Genomic DNA, 18,285 nt, shown 5'->3' with positions numbered 1-18,285 from the left:
TATTAGATTATTTGAGAGTGGGCGTTTTTAGATCATTTGCGGTATACAGAAGAACCCAACGGAAAAACTTTCGAAATCGACTTGTCATTGCTCGAAGCGATTAAGAGACATCTACTTACAGATTTACAGTTAATAATTAACAACAGTGAGAAAAATATCCGCTCTTCACAACCAGCTAGCAGTAGATATGTAAATAAAACTGCCAGCTAGGATCCGTTTCGAGGTAGCTTTTTCCCAGCCAACGCCACTTATGAAAGGCTGGTTTTCCCAGGATTTTTTTTTCACATTTTTTGCCAGCCAGCAAGATAGACAAACATTTTATAAACAGTTAATAACATTTAACATGAATTTTAATTTAATCAATCTATTAAATTAAAAATGATTACAATTACTTAATAAACTAATCGATCGATTAGTTAATTAAGTAATAATTAATTAAAAGTTGATATTTTAAGAATAAAATTAAAACTTTACGGACCTCGTAAAGTAGACACTACAACCATTTTCTATCCAAGCAAGTATAAGTAAGTAACCGATAGGTTAGTTAATTAAGCAATAATTAATTAAAAGTTGATATTTTAAAATAAAATTAAAAATTTACTGACCTCGTAAAGTAGACACTACAACCATTTTTGTGGGCGCAAAGCCCTCACAATGGCATCGACTGCGGGATTTATTTGTGTGTGGGTTTGCTTGTGTCACGTGGTCTTCTGCGAAAGAGCCTGAGGCCCGGAGACGGGAAAAAAATGAGAGAGAACCTGGGAATGAGGTCGTGTCAAATAGAAATCGGCCATATTGGCTTTTGGCGCGTCGTTTCGTGCGGTTTCTTTTTTGGACTGTTTTGATAGAATTTGACGACGTTCATTTTCGCTGGAGTTTCCAAGGTAAGTTCTTGTTTGTCTTGCTTGTTTTGGTGTATTATACCATATCAATTTCTTTTCATGCCTCGCAAATGTTGCTGTGATTGCGTTAGATAAAGAAGGCTTGTTATTGTTGTTTTTGATTTCAGCTGTTCCTGTAATTGCTCGTCATTACAGCAGCTAACGAAGTCATACTAGCCAACATTTCGTTTGTCTGGAAGTCTGTGCAGGTTGCACATCAATTCAAGAAGGGTATTTACGCTTACACAAGCCAATATTCACTCGGCTTGATCCTCACTGAGGTAGCACGTTATATACTGAAATAGCCACTGAAAAGCAATACTAATACAGCCTGAAATGGACACTGGAAATAATACTGAGTCACATTTCACTTGCTCAGTCATCTATATTTTAAAAATAGGTCACCAAGGGTGACATGAGTCTAATGCCGTATGGCATAGTGATACAGATTGCTCGGTTTTCGTAAGCCGGTTAAAATTGGTTAGAGGTTTGTGTTCGGGAGTTTAATTTAAAATGCTTATAGCAAGCTAGGGGCATTGTGGATGATTATGGATGAAAACGAAACAGTCATAAATGTTATATGCTTCACAAAATTTAAAGTATGAACAGGAGTTGATGTTACTTCTTCCGTATTGTCCGTAAAAGCAGAAACGATTAAACATTTGGACAAGATTGCGTGACGATTTACAAAAAGCATGTTCATTACAACAAGGGTTGAAGAACTTCACATCGTTTTCTTTCAGATCTTTCACCATTTTGATGATGACTCTTGAAACAGATTTTGCAATAAAAGCACTTGAAATAGTGACTGTTACTCCATTGTACTGTAAGCACTTAGTGACAGATTTTCCTAAAAACGGGTGTAAATGCTCACGTCAATATAATGATGACCTTTTGAACGCTGGAAACTAGGCAATTATTATCGAGCTACCATACACAGGAGCGAAGACTGTTTATCATGATGTACAAATTTCGCGAATCATCACTTCCATATCAATGTAACCATTTTATGATTTTTCTAGCTGTAAGAAGAACTTAAGATCTCTGAGAGTCGTAAAAGCATGAAATTCGATTTCAGTGTATGGCAAACGCCGGGACAGTGTAATACTGCAAAGCGGCCAAACAAACGCATTTTGATTTAGTTGCGTAACTTGATTTACATTTATCCATGTACATCTTTTATTTTTGAAGGTTTTTGTTTGCACTGTAAAGAAAAAATTGGTCAAAATTCGAATGACTTAAATACAAAAACCGAGGTAGAGTTTTCTATTTTTTAAAACAAAATAAATATTTGGTCGCATTGTGTAAATAAACGCGAGTCGCCGTCGAAATATTTTTTTCTCAAAGACGTCTTGCAAAAAAGCAAGACGAAAACACAAGTGCTTAACTGAACTGAAAACGAAGATTTATTTTCACAAAAAGCTTACAAATGTCTTAACTGGAAAATTATTTCGTCCTGTTCAAGTGTTGAATAATCGTGACTTGAGAAAGAACTTTTAATTATGCGTGGGAACACGTGTCGCTGATTGGCTGTTTTTAATTGAAACTAATCGTGCGTGTCCGTACGGAGTCCGTTCTTGCAGCTGATCATTGTTTTCTACATTACAGCGAACGATTATCGATCCCGAACCATTCCCTTGGGATTGCTAACAGCTTTTTTCATATAACAAAGAGTCTAATGCGCATGCGCAAAGCGCACGCAAGCATTAGACTCAAAAACCGTAGCTGGAGATTCAAAAGACTATGGGGATGTCAGTTGAACAATATCGGTCCAGGATCGGCAGTCATGACAACTTTGTTAAAACAAAGCTGGTACGTATGAGAGAACAATTTTGGAACGTGATGTTAATGATGTTTTATTTGAATGTGTTTTACTTAACAACGTTGAAACAAGTTGTTGGACAATACAAAATGTGGAACGAAGTGAAGTTTTGGCTCACACAAATGACATTCTGCAATATTTATAATCAATTGATTATAAGACAAGCAAATGATGTGGAGGAAAATCCAGGCCCTACAATATTTAATATCATTGACCTAACAACAACAGTATGTGCTGACTACAGCCAAGGAAATGAATCTCTCTTTGGAGAAAATGCTAGTAAGCAACGTGTACAGTAGCAATGTCACTTAGTGCTATTATTTATCATCATGGACTTCTTAAACTTTGAATAATATTTTGGGTTTTGGAAATAACCTGTACACTTCTATAAGATATTCTGTGCGGACAAATGATTATTTGCTCTTAACTGATGTGCCAGGCATTGTTTCAATTTTTGACAAATTGTATACATTTACATTACAATACAGTGAGTCGTTAACAGGATATGTGTTTATGACATCTAACGATGGCCCGTTTATGTCTCCTCAAAATTCACTTCAAGAGGTTTTTTCTCAACAAAACTTATGTTGTTTGCTAACTATTGGTATTAATACACCATTGAGATATGGCCACCGGAATACATAATTAACTTTCATCTGTTCTCTCGTGTTTGGAAATCGTGATGAAACACTCACACTCGTTTTTGAAATAGTACTTCAAGTTGTTACCAACAAGTTAACCACTCCTTTTATACACAATGATTTTGGTATTAAATGTATACCTTAAGGCTACTATTTATTTCGATTCTTAAATTTTGCCATTTGGGAAACTGCGTATTTTGCGAGTGTTTCGATTTTGCGACTTTTCAAAGATTTTGCTGAGACAAATACAACCGACTTTAGCGCTTGAGAAAAAATAATCCCGAAAATGAAAAAAGAGTGATGAACAGGGCAAGAATTGGAATTTATTTTTGTTGAGGAAAGATAAGGTAGTTATTTTTGGTAGGGAAACACAAAAAGTAACGTACTAATCTCAACAAGAACACTTTGTCAAAAGAACAAAACGTCAAAAAGCGTCCTTTTTTGATCTTGCTTAAACTGCAAATGTACTAAATGAATTCACAAAAAGGAAGAATGAAATTTGGAATTATCAAGCCCCCACACGTACGCATCGCGGACCTATTTTTTGTTCAAGCAAGTATACAACTAGCAATTATATTTAAGCTTTACTTTCAATAAATTGCTGCTACATGTATCTTTATTATGCCGAGTCCATGCCTATAAGATGCATGTATATGACCACTTATTAATGGACAGCCTTTTCTTTCTTATATCGTATAAGAAATGAATCGTCTTTTGTAGTGAGTATAAAAAATAACTTATTGCAAGTGCAATTTCCACTTTAAAAGCTTTGTTAAATGGAACATACAAAACATAAAGTGACGTGTGAGTTCTGAAATATAAACAGCAATTGTCTCCTCTCACTGCCCATCATGGCCAAGGACACGCGGGGCAGCTTTCCTGTTTCCGTTACATTGGATTTTTTACACACAAAAAAGGCGCAGGCTAACCAAGGGGGTGGGATACAATACAATAATACAATACAATGTTAAATGTGGTCATTACACTTAGCTATGGTTTCGGTGCGTCCCGTAGATATGGTAAACAAGATCTGCGGGAACGCACCAGCTAGTTTACAGGTAAGCCACAATGAAAAAAAAAATAATAAAATAAAGTAATGGATGGATGTTGGTGGAACTTCAAAGCAATCAAACCAGAACAAGGCAACAGGAAAGACCGATGAAGAACATTTTTATTGTTTTAGAGGTCATATAAATAAGTTGTAACTCTTCTAAATTGAAAAAACACAGAAATAATTATTGCAAATAATTATTCGACTTACACAATGGGCCACACACTTCCCCTTGAATAGATACTACCCTTGACGGTCTACAACGCGCGTAAGGTGAATGGGACGTTTTTGACAACAAACCGTGATATTTTGAAAGATTTACCTAATTCTAAGAAATGACAATTTTTTTATCGATAACTAGGGGTAATAGTATGCAAAACACAGAAAAGAATTAGAATTGTCAAGGAAGAAAACGGAGAATTGTAAGCCTTTAAATTTCTCTTTGTAACCTCTTCACCATCCCCATCCCCCAATGAACTATTTCTTCTTTAAGCATATGTTTTTTTTTTCGTTCCATGCGAGTATTACTTTTTTTTTTATTTTTTCGCAGCTACAGCTATAGTGTACTACTGTACGAGATCTTTACTATAGGTCACCCGTCTAGGTAGAGCTCCAAATTCAGGAATTAACGTTCGACAAATCGCCAGGAAACTTCAAGAGGGATTCAGAACTGAAACCACCACATGTGAATAACAAAATGTATATGTATTGTTATTTTGCTGCATTCTCAATTTTATATAAAAAACGTATTCCAAACCGCTTTTAACCGATTTTCCTTTCTTACTTGAACAAAATTCTCTCTTTAAGCTTCCAATTCTGCATCAGACGGCACACGTTTCGCAGCTGATTATTTTTCAACTGAGTACCGATCAAATCAACTATTCTATTTATCTATTTATAATGCATTTACTATGGTTGTTGTTCATTGTTTTCCTTTGATTGGATATCACATGATGCTAAATTGTTGGTAACAAAACCCAAGTAATCGACCAACGTTTCCTGAACTAAAGGAAACGATGAAAGATATGGAGAGAAACCACAAGGTAAACACCACAGAATTACATATTTTATACGCGTATCTTCCTAGCTAGCGGCCCCACTGCACTGGACCGAAAAGTCTGCGGGCATATTTTTCAAAATCCAGTCAGATATATTAAATATCAAATAAGAAGAAGGTTTAGTGTCGAGGCACTTAATTTCGTTTTTTAATGTCCTAATAATATACATGAAATAATTTCTCAAATCTGATTGGCTTAGAGAAATGCAGTTTGTAGTAAATTCGATGCAGAAATGAGGAAATACAGTGCAGAAAAAAAGGAAATCGGTGCAAAAAAGGGAAACAAACAGAGCATTCTGATTGGTTAATAAACAAAGGCACTCACAGAGGGCCAATCAAATTCTTTCACGCGATCTGAATGGTGCGAAGTTTGGATCTGCTTCAAGATGCGAGTGAAAAAATGGCTGGCGTTTTGAGTACAGTAGAGGACCAGAAGACAGTTCTCAATACCATAGCACTGAAAAGCATTGCTTTTTTGTTCTCGTTTCTTAAGAAGGAAAATGTCGACGAAATCGAAACTACAAGCCGACTAAGCTTCACGCTTTGCTTTTTACGCTCCTGCCTATGATAAAGGTTAAGAACTGAGAAATCGCGTAAAGAGTTTATATAGTCTAGTTCTCTTTTTATTTAACAATTTTTTGCCGAAGGCGAAGTGAACAAGACAGAGTCGAGGTAAAAAATCATCAATGTTCACTGAGCCTGTGTTGATTAAATGTTGTAGAAGAGGTTATCATTATGGTTTTTCCAGGCAGCCAGTACTCTGATTTCACCACTTATAAAAATATCTTGGAATGCAAATAACTTTGTAAAGGCAAAAAGAGTGCAAATAAGGATTGTTGCTGTTGTTTGTTGTTGAGGTGAACATAACGAAATACCAATAAGTACCTAAAACATGGAAACGACAAACAAAAGTGCCGCCTGGAAGCAGAGGAGCTAAGTAGTTTATGGCGCTTTTGTTGTAGCCCGGAGGTCCTGGGTTCAAATCCTTTACCCTGCCACAGTAGTCACAATTTTAAATCCTCGGGCACACTTCGTTACATATAGCCAACTGGTCTGCCTCCTGCCAGTTGGGATTCTTTATTAACCACGTTCGTTATGCAAACAAACTATCTCGAAGCTAAGAGCAAGACCACTTAAAAACAGTAAAATAAACAACATTTACATTTTTTAAAAAAGTGTCTCCTTTCTATCTGAGACATGACAAATGTTCTGATCATGAAGACATGTATCCAAAATAGAAATATTTTCTATTGTACTATTTCTATTTAAAACAAAGTTTTATGAATGAATGAAAACGTTTCCGTTTTCATGCCTTATTGCCATAGACCCTACTAAAAATAGATGAAAGCAATATTAGAGCAACATCTACATAAACAGTAGCCTGCATTAGGCAGTAACAAAATCTGTATGGATCTTTATCCGTGGACATCCATCCGTGGTTCCACGAAGCGGATGGTATTCCTCGAACTGCTTTTTTAAAAAACTATTCCCTCTAGGAAAACTGCGATCTTTAAGGAAGAGATCATGCTATGAGTAATTCTGTAGGCGTTTAAAATATTGCTTATCTGTTCAATATATTTAATCCTATATTGATGTAGTGTGCAAAACTAATATAAATTTGCCCTCGGCAAACAAACAAAACGTGATATTCCTGAGCACTCGTCGCTCAGGCTGACTTGTTCCCAGTCGTGTCTAATAACTAAAATTGTAAGACGCACCTGTGGTGTCTTCAAGATGTCTCCTCGTCATCCGGCGCATTTTTCATGCAAGTTCTTTCCTTTTCTTTTTTTAATGCTTTTTCTAGTTTCAGTTGCTCATGCGTGACTTGAACGACTTGAGTACTGAAGTGTGACTCTATTCAAATAAAGAACGTATTGGCTGAGTAACGGTTTGTTAGCTACATTATAAAAGCGGTGGCTTCCTCGAGTGGGCATGATAACAACACCTGGGCAAGCCAAACATTTTGTCTCATACTGATAATGGGTGGAAACGTCCTTTCCATAGGTTACTTTTTACATGTATTAATCGTGTTCATACTTCCGCATTCAGGTACGTTTAAGATTTAGTTCATTTCATTTTTACAGGTCGTGTAGTGGGAAATATATTTACATTTTTAACTAATAATAATAGTAGCGTTGTGAAAGATCAAGATCATGACGAAGACCTTTGAAATAATTGCAAAGTATTTACAGACAACATTATAGGCGTTTGCAACAATATAGATCAACGCAGCTCAGTGAGGCGCGTTTGACAAAGTTGGGTTAATTTACACTGTGTTCACAACAAATCAGTTGGATCAGTGGTTATAACGTACTAAGACTTTTGAGACTTATTTGAAAGAAATTTACGTTTGACTTCTTTCAATGCAACTACTTAGAACGTGATCACCCAACAGGAAGTCCACGAAATTATGAAAACATGAATGACATGACTGTGCCACATTTTAAAAGACTCCTTACAGTCACAGCAAATAACCTGAGCCATACATGATATATATTCAGATTTAGCAAGTTAATTTTCCAAAGGCGACACCACATGTGACTAATCGATAATGATAACTGTATAATGATTTGTATAAATCTTTATACATAGAATAGTCAGCGAGCGTTTGAGCCGCATTTCCGCTTATTTCACTTTTGGTTCGCCACCACCTAAAAAAATTAAAAGGAAGTACTCTGCTACCAGCTTGGTGGTATATTTGACAGGCAACTAACGTGATCAACACGTCAATGACTGTTGCGTTTTGGTTTCGCTTCATCTGATTTATTTTAAAGGGACTATATCACAAGGATTTCCCATTTTTTTGGTCTAAACTGTTCTAAAACTAGTGGTAGGCATCTTAACCCATAAAAAACATTATCACATTATCTTTGAACATCTAAAGGAAGTTATAACCTTAAAATGCGGATATAAATCAAGCCACCGCTAGAAATATCGATTTTTTGTAAGTCGCGCGGAACAACTTTAAAACGTTAGCCTTTCTTATTTGAAATTGAAATCCGCCATCCGCAGCCAAAGATGCTCGTTAACAGTTTCAGTGCTCCAATATAGCAACTTTTAATAAAAATGGACAATTATTTTTAGGTTTTCTGCGACACAAAAATAAATTTTGGCGGTTCACACAGGTCACAGCATGCCCATATAAATATTCTAATTTATTTACTTATTGCCATTGGAAATATTAAACGCGCGCCAAGAAAACGGCATAAAAACAAACCTAAACATTGCAAAATATGTCTACTTCATTTTATTAAAAATACAAGTCGTAAAAGCCGATTTTAGAAAGCTTAAATTAAATATTTACAATATCAATTAGTGAATAAATATGAATATTCATATGGGCATGCTGTGACCTCATAAACTTATGGTGGTAAGCCTGTGAAAGAGCAGTACAAGAATCAACGAGCTCATGTTTATTTTTTCCACAGTAATAAGCGCATACAATTAAACCAAATTATTATTTGTAGTGTTGAAAACGTGCTCTTTGCAATTTCAAAGTCCTGAACTCCAAGATAGGCTTATTCTTTGTTACATTTTAAGAATTAACAGTTATTGGACGAGGATGAGCAAAATATCGTGATTTGTCAGTGGCGAGCAGATCAATTATTTGCCGTAGCCGAAGGCTGAGGCAAATAATTGAGCTGCAACACCGCATTACGGCCGGTTTTTTTTTTCAGACGTCCCTTCTCGGGAGTAGGCGACCAGAGAGGGATGTCTGAAATTCAGGCTAACAAATGTCAAGTCTGCAAGCAAGATTGAGCAAGCATAAAAAAATTGACAAAAAAACGAAATACTTATTTCGATCAAAAATAACTGATTTTGAATGGTCGCACCATCAAAAATTGTCGGTTAACGGGTTGAAAAAAAAAAATAGCGTCCTTTTGAATATATTTACTAACACCTTTTCCCCGCTGCTAGGAAACGAGGTGATAATAAACTCACTCTCGGCTCTTGCTCGTTTTTTCTGTCATCCTTTACAACTTTTAACTTAAAATCGTAGACGCTCACTAACCATGAAGTAATCACTATATATAATTGAATAGTGACTTTTTCCTTTCCTTATACTGTATTTAAAGCACAGAGAAATATCCTTTTTATGATTAATTGCCGCAGACATAAGTAATAAAGACGAAAGCAATACTTAGGCAAACATTTAAGTAACAAATAGCCTGCATTGTGTGTATCTAAAATAGATTTATTTCCTGTAAATTCTATTTTAATATTCCTATATAAAACAACGTTTTATATGGATGGCTGCAAACGTATCCGTTTTAATGCCTCATTGCCCTGGAAATAACTTAAAATAGACGAAAGCAACATTGAAGCAGTGTCTACTCCGCTTTCGAAAACTCGTCGCCGAGAAGACCCTGGGACAAGGTTGATTTTGTGTTTGCATGAGTTTTTGATTTTTCTGGAAAGGGAAACCTATTTCACTTACGAGTTTCACTTATGAGTTTCTTATGTTTGTTTTTTATTTTCTTGTGTTGTTTCAGAGTCATTCAGTTTCACAAAGAAGCCTCCACGCACAGTACGTGTGTTGGAAGGAGCAAGCAAAAACCTCACATGGGGTTTTACTGCCTCTGCAAGTCAATACTTTGTCACCTTAAGCTTTAGGAGGCTGAAGATAGGGGATACAAGGCAAGAGCAAATTGCAGCGCGAAACCAAGATAACGCGTTTAATTATGCCAAAGATTCTTACAAGAACGACTACACTGCCTTTCTTCCTGCAAAGCTGTTGTTAAAAAAGGTGAAGAGAAATGAGAAATACGTATACACCATCAGAATTCTCAACGAAATCGTTCAGGAGCAACTGAAAGATGAAGTAACAGTTGAGGTGGTTGGTAAGTACATTAGTTCAACGTTGTTTGTGTTTCCTTTGCTGCAGGGCTTTTGAAAAATGTGTTTACTTTGCCAACCATTTAACTATGCCTCTATGCCTGCAAAAAGTTTGAACAGTAAAGATGTTTGATGGTAATGATGATGATGATGATGACGATGATAATCATGATCATGATAATGACAGTTATTACTATTATTCAAGTAATAACACAAGTTTATAAACTCAAAATAAGTTATAAACACAAGTTTATAAGCTTGAGCTTTGTTGCCTTTCTAACCTGCTTTGCCAAATTAAGTATGGATTAGTGAACGAGCTTTCTTTTTATTGCTGTTATATTATCACAGATACAGTGTTTTCAACTTTCTTCATTTTTCAATTTTCCTATTATTATTCCTTATTTCTTAATTTTCCGAATTTCAGTGGGCCATTCTATTTTATATTCAGTCGCCCCCTCCCAATTGACAAAGTAATAAGTCAAAATTCCCCCTCTAGAGATAGAAAACTCAGAAGTGCTGACATAATACCCCCCTTCAGAAATAACTCAATTTGAATTAACCCCATCAGAAAAAAATTCCAACTTTTTCCCTAATGAGATCATGCAAAGAATGCTAACAAAAATTTTGAACCACAACATATATTAAATGGATTGACCATTTTTGTGGTACGTTAGACAATCTGCTGTTGCGCGTGACTGGTAATTTGGATTGACCAATGAGAGCGCAGAATGCAATCTGCTGTCGTGAGTCCCAAAACTGCCGTAGCCGCCAAAAAAGTCGCACGCATCGGAAGATAGGAAATCAACTGAATAATATCGGAAATTTATCTACCTAAAAACATTGTACAATTACCGAGACGAGTGAATATGATGGGAAATTTACTTCGCTACATCGCTGATGTAGCGAAGAATGATTTGCGAGACTGATTTGCGAGCTCACCTGTGGACGATAAACAGGCCGAGTCTCCTGCCTTTCACTTCGTTCTTAAGGAGGCTCGATGTAGTTTTTTTAGCCGAAGGGTGGTTGTTTTGAAAATTAAAATTCTCTGGTTAGCTAATGTTCAATTTTTTGCCAAAATACACAATAATGACCAAATATGACCACTAATAAATTTTAATTTTTTAGTGGTCATTTTGTCAGAAAGGTTACCATAGCAACCACTGACCGTTTCTTTTTGTTCTCAAACAAGGATGATTTTCTCGAAATGTAGATTGACTCTTGTTGTTTATTTTTTGATTATGTTAAAGTTTAGTAGATTGACTAACTCTTGACAAAATTTTAGAAAAATCTGTAAGAGCGTTTCCAAGTAAATCAAGAATTAAATTTTCAGAAAAAACCCGTTTTAATCTAAAATAGGCGCTTTTAAATTGTTTCGTATTATTTGAGCGCAGTTACTCTCACTGAAATATGTAAGGGTTATTTTAAGACAACAAGGGAATATGCGATTTGTTCACCGAGGGCGCAGCCCGAGGTGAATAAATCACATATTCCCGAGGTGCCTAAAAAAACCGGCTTATTTTTCACATGGGCGAGGTATCAACAGTGGCTTAAAACAATAACAATACGCTGAAGAAAAACAAATGTTTTTTTTTCTCGACACACACTTAACAACAGGAGAAAGGTTCCCGAAAAGACGCACTGCGGTTTCCACTTTGTTAAATTTTATAATAAACAGGTTATTCTTTCGTTTTTGATATGCCGATCAAAACAATCAATATGCGTGCCAAACTGGCTTTACAAAAGATTAAAGATTCCGAAAGTACGCATTGGGATTTTGTAATTGCTATAGTACCGACAACTTTGTAACGAGCTTTTTCACCAATTAACTGCAAAGTTGATAGAAGTGAGTGAGTCTGCGAAGGAAAGTTCTAATTTTTCGACAAATCCAGGCAATGACTTTGAACCTGCTATCCTCTAAGAATCGGGGAGAGGACTACGAAAACGCTCAGTTTAATTAACATTGAGGAGGCGAACGTCGAAGAGGCTAGAGAGATCCTCGTTGACGATGACAAATTAAAAAAGCTGGTGGCCAGGAATAGTGAAGGATCCCAAAGAAGACAAACCACTTTGATTACTACAATTGTAAATTTATTTACTCTTTTCTTAAAACGGGTTAGCAAAGTTCCGCATTGTGGTCAACAACCAATCAATAACTCTGTCTTCGCGTTGTGAAGAAGCTGCATCAGTGAAGACATCCCAGCCATTTGCTTTGCCTTAAGAAAAAACTTTGCTCTAGCATTTAGGTTTAGAGTGATCCCAATAAGTCCTCCTGCAACCTTCATGCAACGGTTGATTTGAGCAAGAGTAGTATCCCATCCTATCGCGGGTTCTTGTTCACTTCCCTGTTGCCATGAAAAAATTTCTATAGACCTCAAGGCTTCTTTAAGTAATAATAACGGTTTATTCTACCATTAATTAATAAGCAGTCTAGTTTTGAAACGCCTAAGAAACAAAAGTTCAATAAATGATTGATTTTCCTCTTTGTCCACATTCAGAGCCGAAACACTCGCACTTCATTCTATTAGGATATTTTGCAAAATAATGGCCATCTTTGACCTCTTATAATTCACATCCAATAGGTTTTTGTTGCTGCAGTTATTGTTAATTTTAAACTTAACATGTCGTGGTTTTAACAGTTTTAAAACAATAAACGATTATATCATAGTAATTAATATCTAAAAATGTTAATTTGATATTGGAAGTTATCAGTTGTTTCAAAGCTTAGCCAGTCAGAGGAGCTTTTTTTAAAAAAAAAAAATTGCCCGGCCCCTCAGACCCGGCTTTTTTGGACCTTCTTGGACCGCCCTCGGTCCAAGAAGAACCGAGGGCGACTACGAGTCCCCCCATGTAGCTTCTAGAATAACTTTCAGCAATCACAATGAAGCTACTAGGATGGATAGTATGTCAAAATATCTATATTTTGGTATACATCACCTGGGATGACTACGTGACATCACGTGCAATTACATCACGATGTCAAAGCAGCCGCCAGATTGGATCCGCCATCTTGGATTTTTCCAAAACGCAAGAAAGCCACCCAAAATTACTGCAAAGTACTTGAAATCAATAGAACTGTGCTTACCAACCTTAAAAAGGTGAAAATATTTGCATTAAAGTTAATTTTCATTAATAGAAATACGAAAATTACAAATTTGGGAAAACATGCCTGTCAAAATGCCGTTGCCATGGTGATGTCAAGTTCCTGACACAACAATCTATCCTACCAAATTATTTTCGGATAAATTTTAGATAAACTCGCACAGTTTGGCAGCGTTTGGTGGAATCCTGAAAAAGTTATAAGCGTTCAAAGTCAGCGCTGGCGTGAAAAGCCCCCTCCCCGGGTCTCAATAGGGCTAAGACCTGTGACCAGTATAATCAGCTGGTCGGCAAAAATCTTCACGAAATTCCCACGGAACTTTTTTCAGCGACATTTGCTCCTGGACTAATTGTAGGAAATTACATACTACTTATTAACCGAGAGTGAGGGCATTACAGGGGAATTTCAGACCGGGACTTGATGTATTGACCGAGTGACAGCGAGGTCAATACATCAAGGTCGAGGTACTATTGTAGCCATATAATAAGAGGAATTAACATAAACTTTATTCTTAATTTACTTGAAACCGGTCTTACAGATTTTCCTAACATTTTGTGTACAGGTAGTCAATCTACTATACTTAAACATATCAAAAAATGAATACCAAGAGTCAATCTAGATTTCGAGAAAATCAAGCTTGTTTGAGAAAAAAAGAAAACGTCAGTGGTTGGTATGGTAACCTTTGTGATTAAGTGACGGGTAAAACATAAAAATTTGTTCATATTTGATCATTATGGTGTATTTTGGCAAAAATCGAGCATTGGCTTCCTTGATAATTTTAATTTTCAATACAACCACCCTTCGGCTAAAAAAAACTACATCGAGCCTCCTTAAAGAAAAACTACACCGAGCTTTGACTGATTCAAAAACTCGCCTCAAATGACCCCGGATTAACACTGGAGCACACAGTAGACGCAAAAACAACGCCATTCTGAAGTAATGAAAGTTTATTTCCACATTTATCACTGCCAGATTTAGTATTTTGAGAACTGAATTTCCCATATATTGACGGCTACATGAAGTATTAACACAATTCGCTTGGAGAGCCTGTGAGTGGGCTGGCCTGCAGATACCAGGGGCTAATCTTGGAGAACTCTTAAAGAACTGTTCATAATTTTAATGTGGAATAAGAAGTTTTAAGAGTAAAGAGAAAAGCCAGAAAAAAGAATTGGTTGCATGGTTAAAGGTTAACATAACAAGCCATTATCGGTGTATAATCACACCATGCTTGATACTAATAATATATACGTACTTTCCCATGCATGAACGTCATTTGAATACGTATTTCTATGTAAAAGAGTAATTTCATTGTGCTTTTAATTCGGTAGAGCCTTAAATTTAAACTTCTTTTGTCTTGCTTTGTCTTGTCTGTCTGTCAGGTAGGATCTTCAATGATTCAGAAGATAAATGCAATACATTTATAAATAAAACTGTAGTTCTACCAGGTCACCGCAGTAGAGATTCCATGATATAGTGTATGCACATAGCTGGTCAATTTTTGTGCTTGGGTCGCCATCTTGACAATGTTGGTCTGTTAGCACAGAACAATCTGGTGTTTATCTTAGTCATCGTAAAGTCATTCTTAGCGTTTATCATAAATCGGCAATCTCTGCCAAGCAAAGTTTATAACTCCCGTGGTTTTATTCACTATTCATGCTTGCGTCGGGTTCCGGCGTGCTTGACGACAAGCTTAAGGTAACCAAGGAGTCACTGAACGAGTCAAATTTCCAGAATTTGACAGGAAAAGGCACTTCACCTACAGGATCGTCTTCAAAACAACAATCCACATCTATCGCAAACACGAGTCAGACCACTGACTCTGCTCAAGGCGAGGGAGAAACTACGCTTCTCCACAAACTCGACATATTGACAAGCCTCGTGCAAGACCCGTTGTGAAAACTTTACAAGAGGCTCACGATGCGTCGCTACTGCAAGATGTGAATGATGCCAACGATCCCCCGTTGACTGTTAACGAGAATGAGGAAGACCGTCCGACCAAACGACCCAGAACCGAGCCACAACCGGACAATCAACCTAACTCCAAAACGACGGGAGAATCAGGAAATCGTGGAAAGGTACATTTATTTGTCAACGAATTGACGGAGGACGAAGTCGAGGGACCAGCGATCTCGGAAAACATGCAAACGTTCTTAACAAAATACTCGCCAGTGGTCTTAAGGAATAAGCCACTAAGCGGCGAAAAGAAAACATTCGTATACCCACAAACAGCAAACTACTTCCTCAAATTCGTGTCAATCCCGAGGTTTGGGATATTGCTAATTCCCCTTGCGGACATGACAGGAAAAGTGAGTGAATCTTTGGATTCAGGTGCTTCAATGCCAATAAAGAAGAGTTTATCTGAAACCGCATCGAATTTTCTTTTTCTTGTAGCGGCCGCTAACCACAACTTGAAAATTTGCTGCCGTGACTTGTTCAAAACAGATTTAGATGACAACTACAACGCTTTGTGTAATAACAAGCATCCAATTGGAAGCGGACTGTTTGGTGACGAGCTAACCAAATGGCTAAACACAGTTACCGAGAGTAACAAAGCAGCCAAACAGCTCACAAGATCCACTAAGGCTAGCTTTCAGAAGTATAAAGGCCCACCCAAGTCTTTTTTGGGCCAAGGGGTGCGCAAATAGCGCCCTTGCAACCAGAACAGCCACGAAGCCAGAGGCTATCAGAGGAGCAATCGACCCTCGTACAGAAAGAAACCTTCCAAAACCGAGACAAAAACAAAACAAACAGACTGTGAAACAGTCATATTTCAACCTGAGGTAAGCCCTGTACCCATTACTATTACTTGTGGGAGAATTAAGAACTTTCTTGCTAAGTCGCAAGATAATACCTCTGACAGAACTATTCTGTCTGTTGTATAGGTCTACAATCTTGTCTTTTATGACATACAACCCGTTCAAATAGGTAGAGTTAGGTCTACTATTCTGAATACATAGGCGGCAGCGCCCTTAGATCAGCAGATCCAAAATTTTCTGTCACGGGGTATCATTATTGGGTCCCACCATGAATCCACTGAATTCATATCGCCAGTTTTGCTCAGTGAAAAGAAAATTGAAAGTTTCAGAATGATTTTGTATTTGAAAGAATTCAATCGTTAAATGTCTACCATCATTTTAAGATGGATAAAATTGAAAGCAGTGTTCACTTGATGAAACCTGGTTGTTTTATGGCATCCATTGACCTCTCAGATGCCTATTTTTCTGTACTTGTTGACAGGTCACATCAAAAATATCTGAAGTTTCTATGGAAAAGGAAGCTTCATCAGTTTACTTGCCTTGCGCAAGGTCTCGCTTGCCCCCCTAGAGTGTTCACCAAACTACTCAAACCTGTATACATCCATCTGCGACTCAATGGGCATGTTTCTAGCGGGTATTTAAATGACTCCTTTTTAGAAGGAGACACTACTGAGGCATGTTCTTCCACTGTTCAGGATACCTTAACCCTGCTAGGGGACTTGAATTTCTGCCCTAATTTGGTTAAATCAGTTGTCCAGCCTACACAATTCCTTGAACATCAGGGTTTTATTTAAAATTCTTTGGACGTGTCCATTAGCATTACAGATAAATAATATAATAATAATAATTATAATAATAATAATAATAATAATAATAATAATAATAATAATACATAATATTTTAAGAGGAGGCCTCCAATCACCTAGGGGTGGTTTTCAGGAGGGTCCTCTGAAAAAATAAATATTTAACCTTAAAATACATTAAAATCTAAAATATAATAAAAAGATAAAACCTATGCGGTACGCTAACTAAGATTAAAAATTAGAACAAGAATTAAAATACTACTAACTAAGGATAAGAATGATTTAATAAAAACTGTTTCAGTTTGTATTTAAAAATAGTTTTCAGCATCAGTTTCTTTAAAACACTAGGTAGTGTGGCCCAGTCATTAATGGCTTTATAAAATGTTTTGCATTTTCCCTTTTCCGTTCTTGGCCTTGACTTTGGGCATGTACTAGCCATTTCGGGTATTATAACCGTGTTGTCGAAAACACCGAAATGTTCGGGGATGCTACCTTTCATTGCATCTTGCACAACACAACACCGATGACCGACCCGCCTTGCATTTAAAGACACCCACCGCAACGACGTCAGGGCCTCTGCTGATGACATTTTCGACCTAACGATCTTCTTCGCAAAACGATTTTGAATAGATTGTAATTGTGTCATCTGTGTTGCAAGACCAGGCTGGTCACCCCAGACAATATCTGCGTAATCTAGGTGTGGTAGAACAAAGATCGCAATTTTTGGTAAGCTTCTTGACTTAGCACACAAGATCTTGCAATCTACATTTGTCCCAATTAGACCGGTTGCTCGTTTAGTGGGAACTATGGTATCTTTTTCCCCTTGCATAGAATATCCCAGGCTTTTTTTTACAGACAACTCTAGATTGAAAAAATAACTGCTCTAAATAATTCCGGCTGGAAGTTTGAAAGTAACATGATAAAAAACGACATAATCTGGTGGATGAACCACGCCAAAACACGAGGCGCGAGGTAGATAGGATTGATGCCGGCATTGAGCTGTCTTCGCTGAACTGGAACTGGAGGAATTCAGGCAACGAATCTGTACTCGTGGTAAGAGGAGATGGGCTGGGATTTCCTCGATCAATAAACATGTAAGGGCCTGGCAAAGGATAAATCCTTCCTGGTGGATAATGTGGATATTCGTACGAAAAAAAAATTGATCGCCCACGCCGGTATTCATGTTGTTGCAAAATGAGAACGTGATTAATTTTACAACGAAGTCTATAGCAAAAGGAGGAAGAAGATCAAGCAGAAGTAATCTTGGTAGCTTCTCATTGGCTAACCCAGTCCTGGTTTCCCCCCCAAAAAAGGAAAATCCATTGGGTGCGAAACTGCTGC

At 37.0% G+C, this 18,285-nt stretch overlaps 1 protein-coding gene across 1 annotated transcript in view; it reads left to right on the top strand.

The window, feature by feature from the left end:
* The window catches only part of LOC144662785 (uncharacterized), a 269,859-nt gene that overhangs the window by 186,816 nt on the left and 64,758 nt on the right, over positions 1 to 18,285 (top strand). The gene's annotated exons all lie outside the window — the stretch shown is intronic.

This window comes from Oculina patagonica, chromosome 8 (genome assembly GCF_052425735.1).
Source record: "Oculina patagonica isolate OP01 chromosome 8, crgOcupat, whole genome shotgun sequence".
Classification (NCBI taxonomy): domain Eukaryota; kingdom Metazoa; phylum Cnidaria; class Anthozoa; order Scleractinia; family Oculinidae; genus Oculina; species Oculina patagonica.
This window is presented reverse-complemented; position numbering and strand designations above follow the sequence as displayed.